The sequence below is a fragment of the Culex quinquefasciatus genome, chromosome 2, assembly GCF_015732765.1.
Source record: "Culex quinquefasciatus strain JHB chromosome 2, VPISU_Cqui_1.0_pri_paternal, whole genome shotgun sequence".
Lineage (NCBI taxonomy): Eukaryota > Metazoa > Arthropoda > Insecta > Diptera > Culicidae > Culex > Culex quinquefasciatus.
Genome location: NC_051862.1, coordinates 111,210,289 through 111,223,861, shown reverse-complemented (window position 1 = coordinate 111,223,861; position 13,573 = coordinate 111,210,289). Strand labels below are relative to the sequence as shown.

Sequence of the window (13,573 nt, the reverse complement as noted above, 5' to 3'; positions counted from 1 at the left end):
CACTGGAGGAGGACACCGTGCGATACACCCGAAGATGCACGAGAGGTATCCGGGAAGCTGCGAAAGCCGAATCGCTGGCAAGGTGGCAACGTAAGTGGGACACTACGGAGAAAGGCAGATGGACGCATCGGCTTATCCCGTCTGTATCCACGTGGGTGAGCAGAAGGCATGGAGAGGTCACCTTCCACCTCACACAGTTTCTGTCGGGCCATGGCTGCTTCAGGAAGTATCTGCACAGGTTCGGACATGCAGAGTCTCCTCTCTGTCCGGACTGCGTTGATTGCGAGGAAACACCCGAGCACGTGGTGTTTGGCTGCCCTCGCTTCGAGGCAGCGCGAAGCGAAATGCTGGCCATTATCGGAGCAGACACCAGCCCGGATAATGTGGTGCAAAGAATGTGCAGCGACATCGCTAAGTGGAATGCGATCGTCGGAGCGGTGACGCAGATCACTTCGGCTCTCCAGCGGAAATGGAGAGACGATCAGAGGAGGAACGACTAGGAGCCTAGTCGAAAACCCACGAGTGTGGCTGTGAAGGAGAGCACGTTATGATGGTCGGCTCTACCAAATCGGTACACGTCTCGATGGTCACAGGAGTCGAAAACCCACGAGTGTGGCTGTGAAGGAGAGCACGTTATGACGGTTGGCTCTACCAAATCGGTACACGTCTCGATGGTCCAAGGAGAGGGCTCGGTTAAACCCTCGCATGGACTCATATGTATGTAGAACAGGAAATGGTTCTATAACCCGGCATGGATCCTGTAAGTAGACTAGTGCAGAAAATGCAACGCCTCCCCCCCGAAGTTATACCGAAAGGTGGTCCCGGGGGGAAAAGGGCATGGCGTTCAAGGACTGGTTCAGTGGGTCGGGAAATCTTTTTTTGTTTTCCCAACCCCACACTACCTGAGAAATGAATTCTCAGGTGTCTGCAAGTAGTAGACGAAATACGTATATGTCAAGATATTATAAATATATAGCGGAATTAAAAGGAACAACTCGTCTCTTTGCATTCATAGTAAAAAGAAAACAAAAAAAGAAGAAACATGAAAGCAAAAAATAAACACAAAACATAAAACAAGAAAATTAAAAACAGGAAGCAAGAAACGAGAAACAGAAAACAAAAACCAAAACAGAAATCGTTTCGAAATTCGAATTGAACTGACTGGTTACTAGTACCAACTGAACCAACTCGGTGAGTTTTTTTCGATCTAGAAACGCTTACCACGTTTCAGGGCCGCCGCCGGCAGATGGGTTTCTCCAGTCCCAACTTCGCAAGTGACATCCTGCAGAAGATGGCTATGCTGCCGCTGCTGTAATGGAGCTTTACCGCAGCTGCTTGCGGAGTTTTCGCCGTGGCCCTATTGATGGAATTTTTGTTTGTTTCTCAATAAATGGTATAATTTATTTTGTAACAAAAGCAAATATTTGTTTTTTTTATGCGTCACTCATCTCGACATCGTCCAGCACCATATCGTCGAGCAACTCCTCCAGGTTGATACGCGGCCCCGACGGATCGGCCATATCGTTGACGTCCACCGGCATAGAATGCTGCCTAGCGGCGTCCTTGAAGATGTTGATGTTCTATCGCATTTCCGGATCCTCGTTGTAGTCCGCCTCGATGTCCGTGTCCAGCGCGCCCTCCTCGGTGAGGTTTGCGTTCCAGTTGCGGGACTGTTTGCGCAGGGATTTGTCGTAGTACTTCTTGGCCAGCAGCAGCTCCAGAATCGCGTCTTACCTGAGCTTCTCAAAGTTGGCGTTGTTTATGTTGGCCTCGGCCCGAGCACGGAAGCGCCCACTTTGAGGAGGTGACCCAGGTTGGACCGAGTGTGGATCGTGTTCTCGTTGATGCCTAGTTCGGACCCTTTCACGAAACAAACGGGAACTGTTTCTTTACGTTGTCGCGGACAATCTCTACGTCCATCATAAACTACCATTTGCTTGGGGTTGCAAATCGTCTCGAAGGGACTCTTCCAGAAGGATCAATCAGGTGAATCGAATTGGCTTTCTTGGTGATCGGCGAGATGTATCCCAGGGTCTTATGCAGCTTATTTCCCAAAAAGACGAGACTTCCTTCGGAAATAGGAACCACGTCTAGCGCGTACGAATACTTGTAATTGTACGAATTGCTGTGAATGTCGTGCGAAATCAGCTTCTTGGAGTTAGTCACCTTGACCGGCATGACAGCTGTCCATGGCCTCGTCAACCCTTTCAACCGCTTCAGACAAACCGACAGAAGTTTCTTCGACTCCAGACTGCACTGGACCCACTCGCTCGGCAGATTCAGGTAACGCTCGCAGTTCGCAGTTCGCCGTAATATCCATATGCGTCAGCAGGAAGAAACGGCACATATTCGACGGATTCAGCTTGAGCGGAGTTCCGCAATCGCAGCACAAACTGAAAGAAAAACATTCCCATATTACCATTTCTGCTTTAAATTGTTTCCCAGCACCTACCTTCGCTTCGAGTTTGTTCTTCGTCAGAAGGCGGGAGCAATTTAAAATAAAGACCTTTTTGAATAAAATCATCAACTTTGATGCACTCGTTTAACACTGACTTTGAATTTACGAAAAAAAAACAAACAAACAACTGTCAACAATCAAAATCTACCGCTTTGGTGAGCTGCTGCACCCGCTGCACCTAGCTTTTTGTGTGGTGAGCCTGGTCAATGTTTTGGTGGAATTTCGGCAGAGAAATGTTTCATTTGAAATATTCTGGAATGTGTCATGCGACACACGCGCGTCGCATGAAGTATTTCAAGAAAATTTACCGCGGTTTACCGCAATCAAATTGACAAAAGTACTTTGGTCTTCGACGTAGGTGCACACAAATCAAGAAAAGAAAATTTGAAAAAGAATTTATTTTTCCAATTCAATTACTGCTTTTGGACTGCAAAATTGAATGTACGCCAGAAAATGATTAAACAGTGCGGCGTCCTGTACACCGACAATTAAATAAGCAGTTAAAAGCCTTATCACGGTGCTCAAAATACCGTTATTATGAAAAAAAATATGCACTCCGAGATTTTGGGGTCTATCGATTCCTTACACCATAGCGCATCTCTGTGCAAAAAATAAAAACATTCGCTGATGTAGTTTTCGAGATACAGCCCTTTTAAGATGTTACATCCGATTTTTAATAAGAAAACCAAAACAATCAATACAATTTCAGCACTTTAAAGAATATGCATTTCGAGATAAAGGTGTTTTTTGCTTCATATGACTGTCAAGTATCTCTGGGCCAAGTTTCAGAAGGTTTGCTGATGTAGTTCTCGAGATACAGCCATTTTAAAATGTTATTTCCGATTTTTTCAAAGAAAATCCATAAAATCAATACAATTTCAGCACTTTAAAGAATATGCATTTCGAGATAATGATGTTTTTTGCTTCATATGACTGTCAAGCATCTTTGGGCCAAGTTTCAGAAGGTTTGCTGATGTAGTTCTCGAGATACAGCCATTTTAAAATGTTATTTCCGATTTTTTCAAAGAAAATCCATAAAATCAATACAATTTCAGCACTTTAAAGAATATGCATTTCGAGATAATGATGTTTTTTGCTTCATATGACTGTCAAGTATCTCTGGGCCAAGTTTCAGAAGGTTTGCTGATGTAGTTCTCGAGATACAGCCATTTCAAAATGTTATTTCCGATTTTTTCAAAGAAAATCCATAAAATCAATACAATTTCAGCACTTTAAAGAATATGCATTTCGAGATAATGATGTTTTTTGCTTCATATGACTGTCAAGCATCTCTGGGCCAAGTTTCAGAAGGTTTGCTGATGTAGTTCTCGAGATACAGCCATTTTAAAATGTTATTTCCGATTTTTTCAAAGAAAATCCATAAAATCAATAATTTCAGCACTTTAAAGAATATGCATTTCGAGATAATGATGTTTTTTGCTTCATATGACTGTCAAGCATCTCTGGGCCAAGTTTCAGAAGGTTTGCTGATGTAGTTCTCGAGATACAGCCATTTCAAAATGTTATTTCCGATTTTTTCAAAGAAAATCCATAAAATCAATACAATTTCAGCACTTTAAAGAATATGCATTTCGAGATAATGATGTTTTTTGCTTCATATGATTGTCAAGCATCTCTGGGCCAAGTTTCAGAAGGTTTGCTGATGTAGTTCTCGAGATACAGCCATTTTAAAATGTTATTTCCGATTTTTTCAAAGAAAATCCATAAAATCAATACAATTTCAGCACTTAAAGAATGAAGCAAAAAACATCATTATCTCGAAATGCATATTCTTTAAAGTGCTGAAATTGTATTGATTTTATGGATTTTCTTTGAAAAAATCGGAAATAACATTTTGAAATGGCTGTATCTCGAGAACTACATCAGCAAACCTTCTGAAACTTGGCCCAGAGATGCTTGACAGTCATATGAAGCAAAAAACATCATTATCTCGAAATGCATATTCTTTAAAGTGCTGAAATTGTATTGATTTTATGGATTTTCTTTGAAAAAATCGGAAATAACATTTTAAAATGGCTGTATCTCGAGAACTACATCAGCAAACCTTCTGAAACTTGGCCCAGAGATGCTTGACAGTCATATGAAGCAAAAACCATCATTATCTCGAAATGCATATTCTTTAAAGTGCTGAAATTGTATTGATTTTATGGATTTTCTTTGAAAAAATCGGAAATAACATTTTGAAATGGCTGTATCTCGAGAACTACATCAGCAAACCTTCTGAAACTTGGCCCAGAGATACTTGACAGTCATATGAAGCAAAAAACATCATTATCTCGAAATGCATATTCTTTAAAGTGCTGAAATTGTATTGATTTTATGGATTTTCTTTGAAAAAATCGGAAATAACATTTTAAAATGGCTGTATCTCGAGAACTACATCAGCAAACCTTCTGAAACTTGGCCCAAAGATGCTTGACAGTCATATGAAGCAAAAAACATCATTATCTCGAAATGCATATTCTTTAAAGTGCTGAAATTGTATTGATTTTATGGATTTTCTTTGAAAAAATCGGAAATAACATTTTGAAATGGCTGTATCTCGAGAACTACATCAGCAAACCTTCTGAAACTTGGCCCAGAGATGCTTGACAGTCATATGAAGCAAAAAACATCATTATCTCGAAATGCATATTCTTTAAAGTGCTGAAATTGTATTGATTTTATGGATTTTCTTTGAAAAAATCGGAAATAACATTTTAAAATGGCTGTATCTCGAGAACTACATCAGCAAACCTTCTGAAACTTGGCCCAGAGATGCTTGACAGTCATATGAAGCAAAAACCATCATTATCTCGAAATGCATATTCTTTAAAGTGCTGAAATTGTATTGATTTTATGGATTTTCTTTGAAAAAATCGGAAATAACATTTTAAAATGGCTGTATCTCGAGAACTACATCAGCAAACCTTCTGAAACTTGGCCCAGAGATGCTTGACAGTCATATGAAGCAAAAACCATCATTATCTCGAAATGCATATTCTTTAAAGTGCTGAAATTGTATTGATTTTATGGATTTTCTTTGAAAAAATCGGAAATAACATTTTGAAATGGCTGTATCTCGAGAACTACATCAGCAAACCTTCTGAAACTTGGCCCAGAGATACTTGACAGTCATATGAAGCAAAAAACATCATTATCTCGAAATGCATATTCTTTAAAGTGCTGAAATTGTATTGATTTTATGGATTTTCTTTGAAAAAATCGGAAATAACATTTTAAAATGGCTGTATCTCGAGAACTACATCAGCAAACCTTCTGAAACTTGGCCCAGAGATACTTGACAGTCATATGAAGCAAAAAACACCTTTATCTCGAAATGCATATTCTTTAAAGTGCTGAAATTGTATTGATTGTTTTGGTTTTCTTATTAAAAATCGGATGTAACATCTTAAAAGGGCTGTATCTCGAAAACTACATCAGCGAATGTTTTTATTTTTTGCACAGAGATGCGCTATGGTGTAAGGAATCGATAGACCCCAAAATCTCGGAGTGCATATTTTTTTTCATAATAACGGTATTTTGAGCACCGCTTAAGCTTATTCTTCTACTTTAATTTTTTATCGCGTTTACACCTGATCAATCTTGAAATTATTTATGCGGATTTGTGATTCCTCTCGTTCCATCATTCCCTTGCAAAACACCTGCAGCCGGAGATTCAGTCGATCCGATTCGATCCGGATCAAGACGAAACACCAGGCACGTTGAGGCCACGGACGAGCCAGGTCAAGGAATCCATCGTGGCCGTCGACGGGGAGATGGAAACTAGCACGTACGACGTGTCAGACGGAATATTCTGCTCAAGTTTGGCTGGGCGATGCCTCTGGCGGAGTTTGCCGACTACTTTGGAAGTGTTTGGTCTTGTTTCGTTGAAAACAATTGTGAGTGATTTCATCATCATCATCAATAAAAACATTGTGTTGTAATTTTAAATATTGTGATTCGATAATCCGAAGTGAAACTTTGCGAAGGCCTTCGGATAATCAAGTTTGGACTGTACTTGCTTTACAATCTATCGAGTCCGCAATAATGGCTGGAAAATGTTTACTTACACGTCGTGTATCCAAAGCAGTCCTCTTGTTCTGTATCGATAGCAGATTCTTCTTTAGATCTCCTGACGTTTCCTGCTGAAGCACGATCAATCTAAAAATATTAATAAAAAGTTAATTGTTTGCAAGAACATATTAAAAAAAGTTTAAATAAATTTTAAATCCTTTTTTCCAGCCTATAAAGCTGTGCGTATATACAGCAATTCCCCACGAAAACAGCATAAAAAACACAAAAGTACTCGGATCGGGCTCAAATTTTTTTTGGGTGTTCCCTGGCCGAAATAATCAGACTCTTATTTTTTTTTGTTTGGCCATTAGGGTGACTAACGCCGTGTTAGAGTGGTCCGAAAATTACCACATTTTTTCAAAAAATCATAACTCCCCGCCATTTTAACCGATTTTAGCTGAAGGGTGATAAGTTGGCCTATTAAAGAAAAATAGAAAGAAGTTACAAAAATCTAGTCCAACATATGAAAAGGTCGTATGAAACTTTAAAATGCCGTTTTGACGGTGTCTGGACCAGTGAGCCTAAAACGTAAACGTGCTCAATGTAAATTCGAAATTCAATGTAAGATGGTGAATCGCATTCAAAGAACCTGCATGTAAATTGAGATTCAACTTAATGCATAAATCTCATCTAAATGAAAGTTTTTGTTGAAACGAGTGGCTGACTTTACAGATTTTTTGATGAATGGCTCCGTTTTCAAGATATAGCCACCGAAAGTTTGATTTTAGCGAAATATTTGCAGTTTTTCAATTTTTAAAAATAGTGACCATGAGTGACCATTTCTAAAAATATTTTTTTTGAAAAGTTCAGAAAATTTGCTAAAATTGTCTAAGAGACATTGAAGATTGGACCGTGATTGGACCTCTGGTTGCTGAGATACAGCGGCTTAAAGAAAAAGAAACACGAAAATTGAAGTATTCTAAGTCTCACCCAAACAGCCCACCATTTTCTAATGACGATATCTCAGCAATCAATGGTCCGATTTTCAATGTTAGTACATGAAACATTCGTAAAATTTATCGATCTTTTCGAAAAAAATATTTTGAAAATTTTTAAATCAAGACTAACATTTTAAAAGGGCCAAACATTGAATATTTCGCCCATTTAAAATGCTAGTCTTGATTTAAAAATTTTCAAAATATTTTTTTCGAAAAGATCGGAAAATTTCACGAATATTTCATGTATTAACATTGAAAATCGGACCATTAGTTGCTGAGATGTCGTAATTAGAAAATGGTGTTTTTTTGGTGATATTAAGAAAACTTCAATTTTCGTGTTTCTTTTTCTTAAAGCGGCTCTATCTCAGCAACCCGAGGTCCAATCTTCAATGGGTAATTCTCCGACAACTCACACAGCAGTTGCCCCGACCCCTCTTCGATTTGCGTGAAACTTTGTCCTAAGGGGTAACTTTTGTCCCTAATCACGAATCCGAGGTCCGTTTTTTGATATCTCGTGACGGAGGGGCGGTACGACACCTTCCATTTTTGAACATGCAAAAAAAGAGGTGTTTTTCAATAATTTGCAGCCTGAAACGGTGATGAGATAGAAATTTGGTGTCAAAGGGACTTTTATGTAAAATTAGACGCCCGATTTGATGGTGTACTCAGATTTCCGAAAAAACGTATTTTTCATCGAAAAAAACACTAAAAAAGTTTTGAAAATTATCCGATTTTCCGTTACTCGACTGTAAAAAATGTTGGAACATGTCATATTATGGGAAATTACTCGACTGTAAAAATGTTGGGAACATGTCATTTTATGGGAAATTTATTGTACTTTTCGAATCTACATTGACCCAGAAGGGTCATTTTTTCATTTAGAACAAAATTTTTCATTTTGAAATTTCGTGTTTTTTTCTAACTTTGCAGGGTTATTTTTTAGAGTGTAACAATGTTCTACAAAGTTGTAGAGCAGACAATTACAAAAATTTTGATATATAGACATAAGGGGTTTGCTTATAAACATCACGAGTTATCGCGATTTTACGAAAAAAAGTTTTGAAAAAGTTGGTCGTCATCGATCATGACCGTTCATGGTCACCCGCGACAGACACGGACGACGAAACAAAGAGAAACGCAAAAAGTAACTTTTTCAAAACTTTTTTTTCCTAAAATCGCGATAACTCGTGATGTTTATGAGCAAACCCCTTATGTCTGTATATCAAAATTTTTGTAATTGTCTGCTCTGCAACTTTGTAGAACATTGTTACACTCTAAAAAATAACCCTGCAAAGTTAGCAAAAAACCCGAAATTTCAAAATGAAAAATTTTGTTCTAAATGAAAAAATGACCCTTTTGGGTCAATGTAGATTCGAAAAGTACAATAAATTTCCCATAAAATGACATGTTCCCAACATTTTTACAGTCGAGTAACGGAAAATGGGAGAATTTTTAAAACTTTTTTAGTGTTTTTTTCGATGAAAAATACGTTTTTTCGGAATTCTGAGTACGCCATCAAATCGGGCGTCTAATTTTACATAAAAGTCCCTTTGACACCAAATTTCTATCTCATCACCGTTTCAGGCTGCAAATTATTGAAAAACACCTCTTTTTTCGCATGTTCAAAAATGGAAGGGGTCGTACCGCCCCTCCGTCACGAGATATCAAAAAACGGACCTCGGATTCGTGATCAGGGACAAAAGTTACCCCTTAGGACAAAGTTTCACGCAAATTGAAGAGGGGTCGGGGCAACTTTTCCCGATTTCGTGTGAGTTGGTACACTGAAATAAATATCATGATAGATGCTATTAGTTTCACATATAGATTTTTGCAGAGTGCCTGTGCATTTGACTTGTATATGCGATGCACATAAACTGTATGAGCACTGCATATACATGGTTATGAATTCGAAATATGCCAACGCATAAAAAAGTTATGTACCGGGATATAGACAATATATGCAAAGCTAATAGCATGTATATGCAGTTTTCATGTTTTCCAAGTGAATTTTCATTTGTTTCCCAATAGTACTACTTGTAATAATTATTTGTTAATCATGATCAATTTTCTTTATTAGAAAATCTTGAAGGATTAGTTTTTTGTACATAACTTTTATTTAAGCATATAAATGTTTTTGATCACTTATTGTTTAAAAAAATATTTGCCCAGTTGTGACGCCTCAGAATCTGCATCGTCGATTTGTACAGGCCTTGGTGATGGTGGGAACAACGGCAACGTGCAATGGAACGAACATGGCCATGAGCATTTTGGCGATGGTCGGAGCGGCCAGTTTCTTACCAATCATTTTGTCGGGATCACCATACTTCCAGACGTTTCCGGAGCGGAGTAGAGAACCTGGCCATGCACCACTGGAGCAGCCGTTGGTCGGTGTTGTCCGCAATGTGATTCCGGCTGTAGGTTGTGGCTAGACGGACGTCCCGCTCGCAACTTGGTTCCTTCAAGAAAATGTTAGAACCTTTTCAAAACCTACCGGTGCACTTTTGCGATGGACCACCCCTTCCGCCTTCTTGGCCGCTCATGGTTCTGGAAAGCTTCGTTAAGCGCACCCTTGTCCAGCGGTTTCAACTATTCCTTCACCTGGCTTGAGGTGTGACCATGTCTCCGTGTTCACGATCCGGTCACTGTTGCCCTGTCCACACCGGATCGCATCTGCTATCTATCCCCGGTACCTGCAATCAGGGTTACCAGGTCTTAACAGAAAAAATCTGGCAAAAAATCTGGAAAAAATCTGGCAAGCCACTTTTCTCATAGTAATAAGCAATTTTGTGTTCAAAAACAGTGTATTTTCACTTTTTATACATTATAGATTAACAAAATAAACAAAATACATCAACAAAACAATTTGTGGAAGAAAAAGAAAATTATTTTTTTTTCAAATTGGTACTCAAAAAATCTGGCTATGCCAGATTTATCTGGCAACCTGGCACCCCTGCCTGAAATCCTCAGCCAAATCGATGGCAACTTCGGCTGTTTTCGTTACCCGGTCAGTTTCTCTTTCACCCGCTCGATATCCATTCTCGACCTTTTGCGCCGCTAAATTCACGCCTTTTGCAGAACGTCTCCCGCGTCCAGCCGCAACGCGTTCTCAAAACGGTCAATTAAACCGTCTCGGTATTGATGGTATCGTCCTTTGCCAGGGAAGTGGCCACATCGAACCGGTCGTCCGGCCGGTAGTTCTCCGTCCCCCAACCGCCCTGGTTCTGTTGTAGCGCCATAATGTTCCGTTATCTTCCGGCGTATCAAGAAAAAAATTGGCCTCATAAAAGAGTCGCGCAAACCGAGTATCGCTGCTGCAAATCAACCCGTGGGGCACCTCCTGGAATGACACCAAACACACCATGAATTAGACCATGAAAACGGACTTAAAAGCGGAAGCACACCTCGAATAAAGTCCTTTCCGCTGTACCTCAGGTGGACGTCACTTACAATCAGAATCTTTGTCGTACGGTTCGATGCCGGAGTCTTGCATCTCCGTGGACCAGCCGGATCAAGTTGCAGCCTTAAAAAAAACAACTTATTTTAAAGAAAATCACAATTTACTTGAAGGCAAAACCGAGAGCAAAGCAGTTTTTCCTATTTTTCGCCATCTTGTTTTACAAAATACGTTTATGCCACATATTCGAGACCCGTCCATAAATGTCGTGAACATTGCATATAAGTTCTATGTGTAAAAGCATACTGCAAAAATCTATAGCATAATGCACATACAATTTATATGCGATGCTCACAAGGGGTACTTGCGAGAACAATATTTTTCATCAAACAGAATTCAAGCTCGGTTATGTGCAAGCTGCATATAAAATCTATGAGATTCTTATTCGAAATTATATGTGAAGCATATATGGTTCAATTTGATAGCTCATGGTATTTATTGCGCTGCTTTAAGATTCAGTTATGTGCAATTAGCATATGGAATCAATAATGATTTTAGTTTCAGTGTAGAGAATTACCCCAATGTCTCTTAGACAATTTTATAGCAAATTTTCTGAACTTTAAAAAAAATATATTTTTAGAGATGGTCACTCATGGTCACTATTTTTAAAAATTGAAAAACTGCAAATATTTCGCTAAAATCAAACTTTTGGTGGCTATATCTTGAAAACGGAGCCCTTTATTAAAAAATCTGTTAAGTACTTTTCGATTGCAAATTTAATTTTGCATTAAAAAATAATGTCAAACTTGTTTTTGCATGAAACTTCGATTTTTTCCAAAAATCACTATTTTTTCAAAAATTTATAACTCGGCGGCAGATTTTTTGACCATGTTTCTCTATGGCTCAAAAGTTGCGGATTTTTGTCCCCTAAAACATATCAAAAAATCTCGAAAATCAAAAAATACGTATTTTGGGGAATTGAGTTTTAGTGCAAAAAAAGTTGATGAAAAAATCTGCAATTTTTTTTTTTCCGTGTACCTATTTTTTTTTCTCAAAAGTCCTCAACAATACCTACAACTTTGCCGAAGACACCAAATTGATCAGAAAATTCACTCAAAAGTTACAGCTGTTTGAATATTTACATAGCAGCCAAAATTGTATGGAGACTTGTATGGGTGAACCAATGACGCAAAATAGCTTATTCGGTCATAGGGAAGGCCCCCACAAAGTTTGAGTCAAATAAAAAAATACAAAAAATAAAAATGGTCGAAATCGGCCGATTTCGTAGAGAGTTGCTCAGCTGGAACGGATTCTCGTTCCCAGCTGCGCCCGTGCTCCCGCTTGCTTCAGTTTGTTTTCAACTTCTGATTCCAAGCGACCAACGGGCACTTGTCAAAGCAACACAAACAAAGACGAATGACGTTGAACAGGGGCAAACAGGGGGCTAGTTTCGGCGCCGTATCGTATATGGGACGCGTCCGTCTTCCCAAGTAACCATCCAGCACTAAGAAGAATCATAAATTGGCTGTTTATTAGCATTCAACAGCAAGTTAGCTCTAAAACAGCTAAGATGGTGACAAATCAGCACTAAGACAACTGCTGTAGTATATGCTGAAATGCAGCTGTTTTAATGCTACTGCTAGCAACACTGCTGTATTTTTTTCAATTTAACTGGCAACACAGATGTGGTGTGAAAGAGAGAGAACTAATGGTACGTTCGTTTGATGGCTAGTTCGGCACTGAGTGCCGCACTCAGAGCTGTCAAAGTGTTTCTTTGAAGAAACTCGCGCTAGTTCCGCACGAGTTTCGCCGCCATCTTGGAACTGAAACTCTAGTGCCGCACTCGATATTTTTTCAGTTTCATGCGAGTTCCATGCACACTGAAAAAGAATGTTCGTTTGAACCAAAACTGGCACCGACGAGTGCGGCACTCAGTGCCACACTGGCTGTTCAAACGAACGTACCATAAGTAAACGAAAAAAAAATTATCTCTTACTCGTTCAAACCTTCATCCCAAGCATCTTTCAGTACGACCAAAACAAACCAGCGGAGAAAAATAAAAACCTCCTTGCCCTGATATACAGTGTAAACTAACAGGATATCGTTTCAATAAAATTACAATTACAATTACAATTACAATTACAAAAACCGGTCGGTGAAAGTCGGTGTGCATTTCATGCTTTTCAGTTTCGATTCATGTTGTTTAGAAGCAGGGCTGCGGACATCATATTTCAAGCGACTCCGACTCCGACTCCGACTCCGGCTTTCTGAGTTAAGCCGACTCCGACTCCGGCTCCGGCTTTCCACAAATTGATGACAGTTACACACGGGGATGCTTCGGCTGTCATCTGCATACAATGTCACTGAAGCCTAAAAAGTACCAAAGTTTTGGTGTCTAGTGTCAAAATTATGGGGAGTAACATGACGAAAAGGGCGCAAAATCGAGAGGACGAAAATATTTTTTTTTCTTTATTTTTGTTTCGTTAGTTAAAATCAAATTAAATGTGTACCATTATCCAGGGCAAATCGAGACACATGGGGTGAATTGAGAAGTGATTTTAGCAATGTTTTTGCACAATATTTGAATATTTTTTAATTAGTTTCAGTAGGAATAGACACAAAACAACAAAATTTGTTTCTAAATTTGAACTTTTATGTCTAAAAACAGCTGTTCTGGCTTTCTTGTCGAAAATTTACCAACACATT

General features: G+C 39.0%; 1 pseudogene; it reads right to left on the bottom strand.

Annotated features, from left to right (window-relative positions):
- Positions 1–1,433: 1,433 nt before the first annotated feature.
- LOC6046010 lies at positions 1,434–10,509 on the bottom strand (annotated as a pseudogene).
- Positions 10,510–13,573: the final 3,064 nt, after the last annotated feature.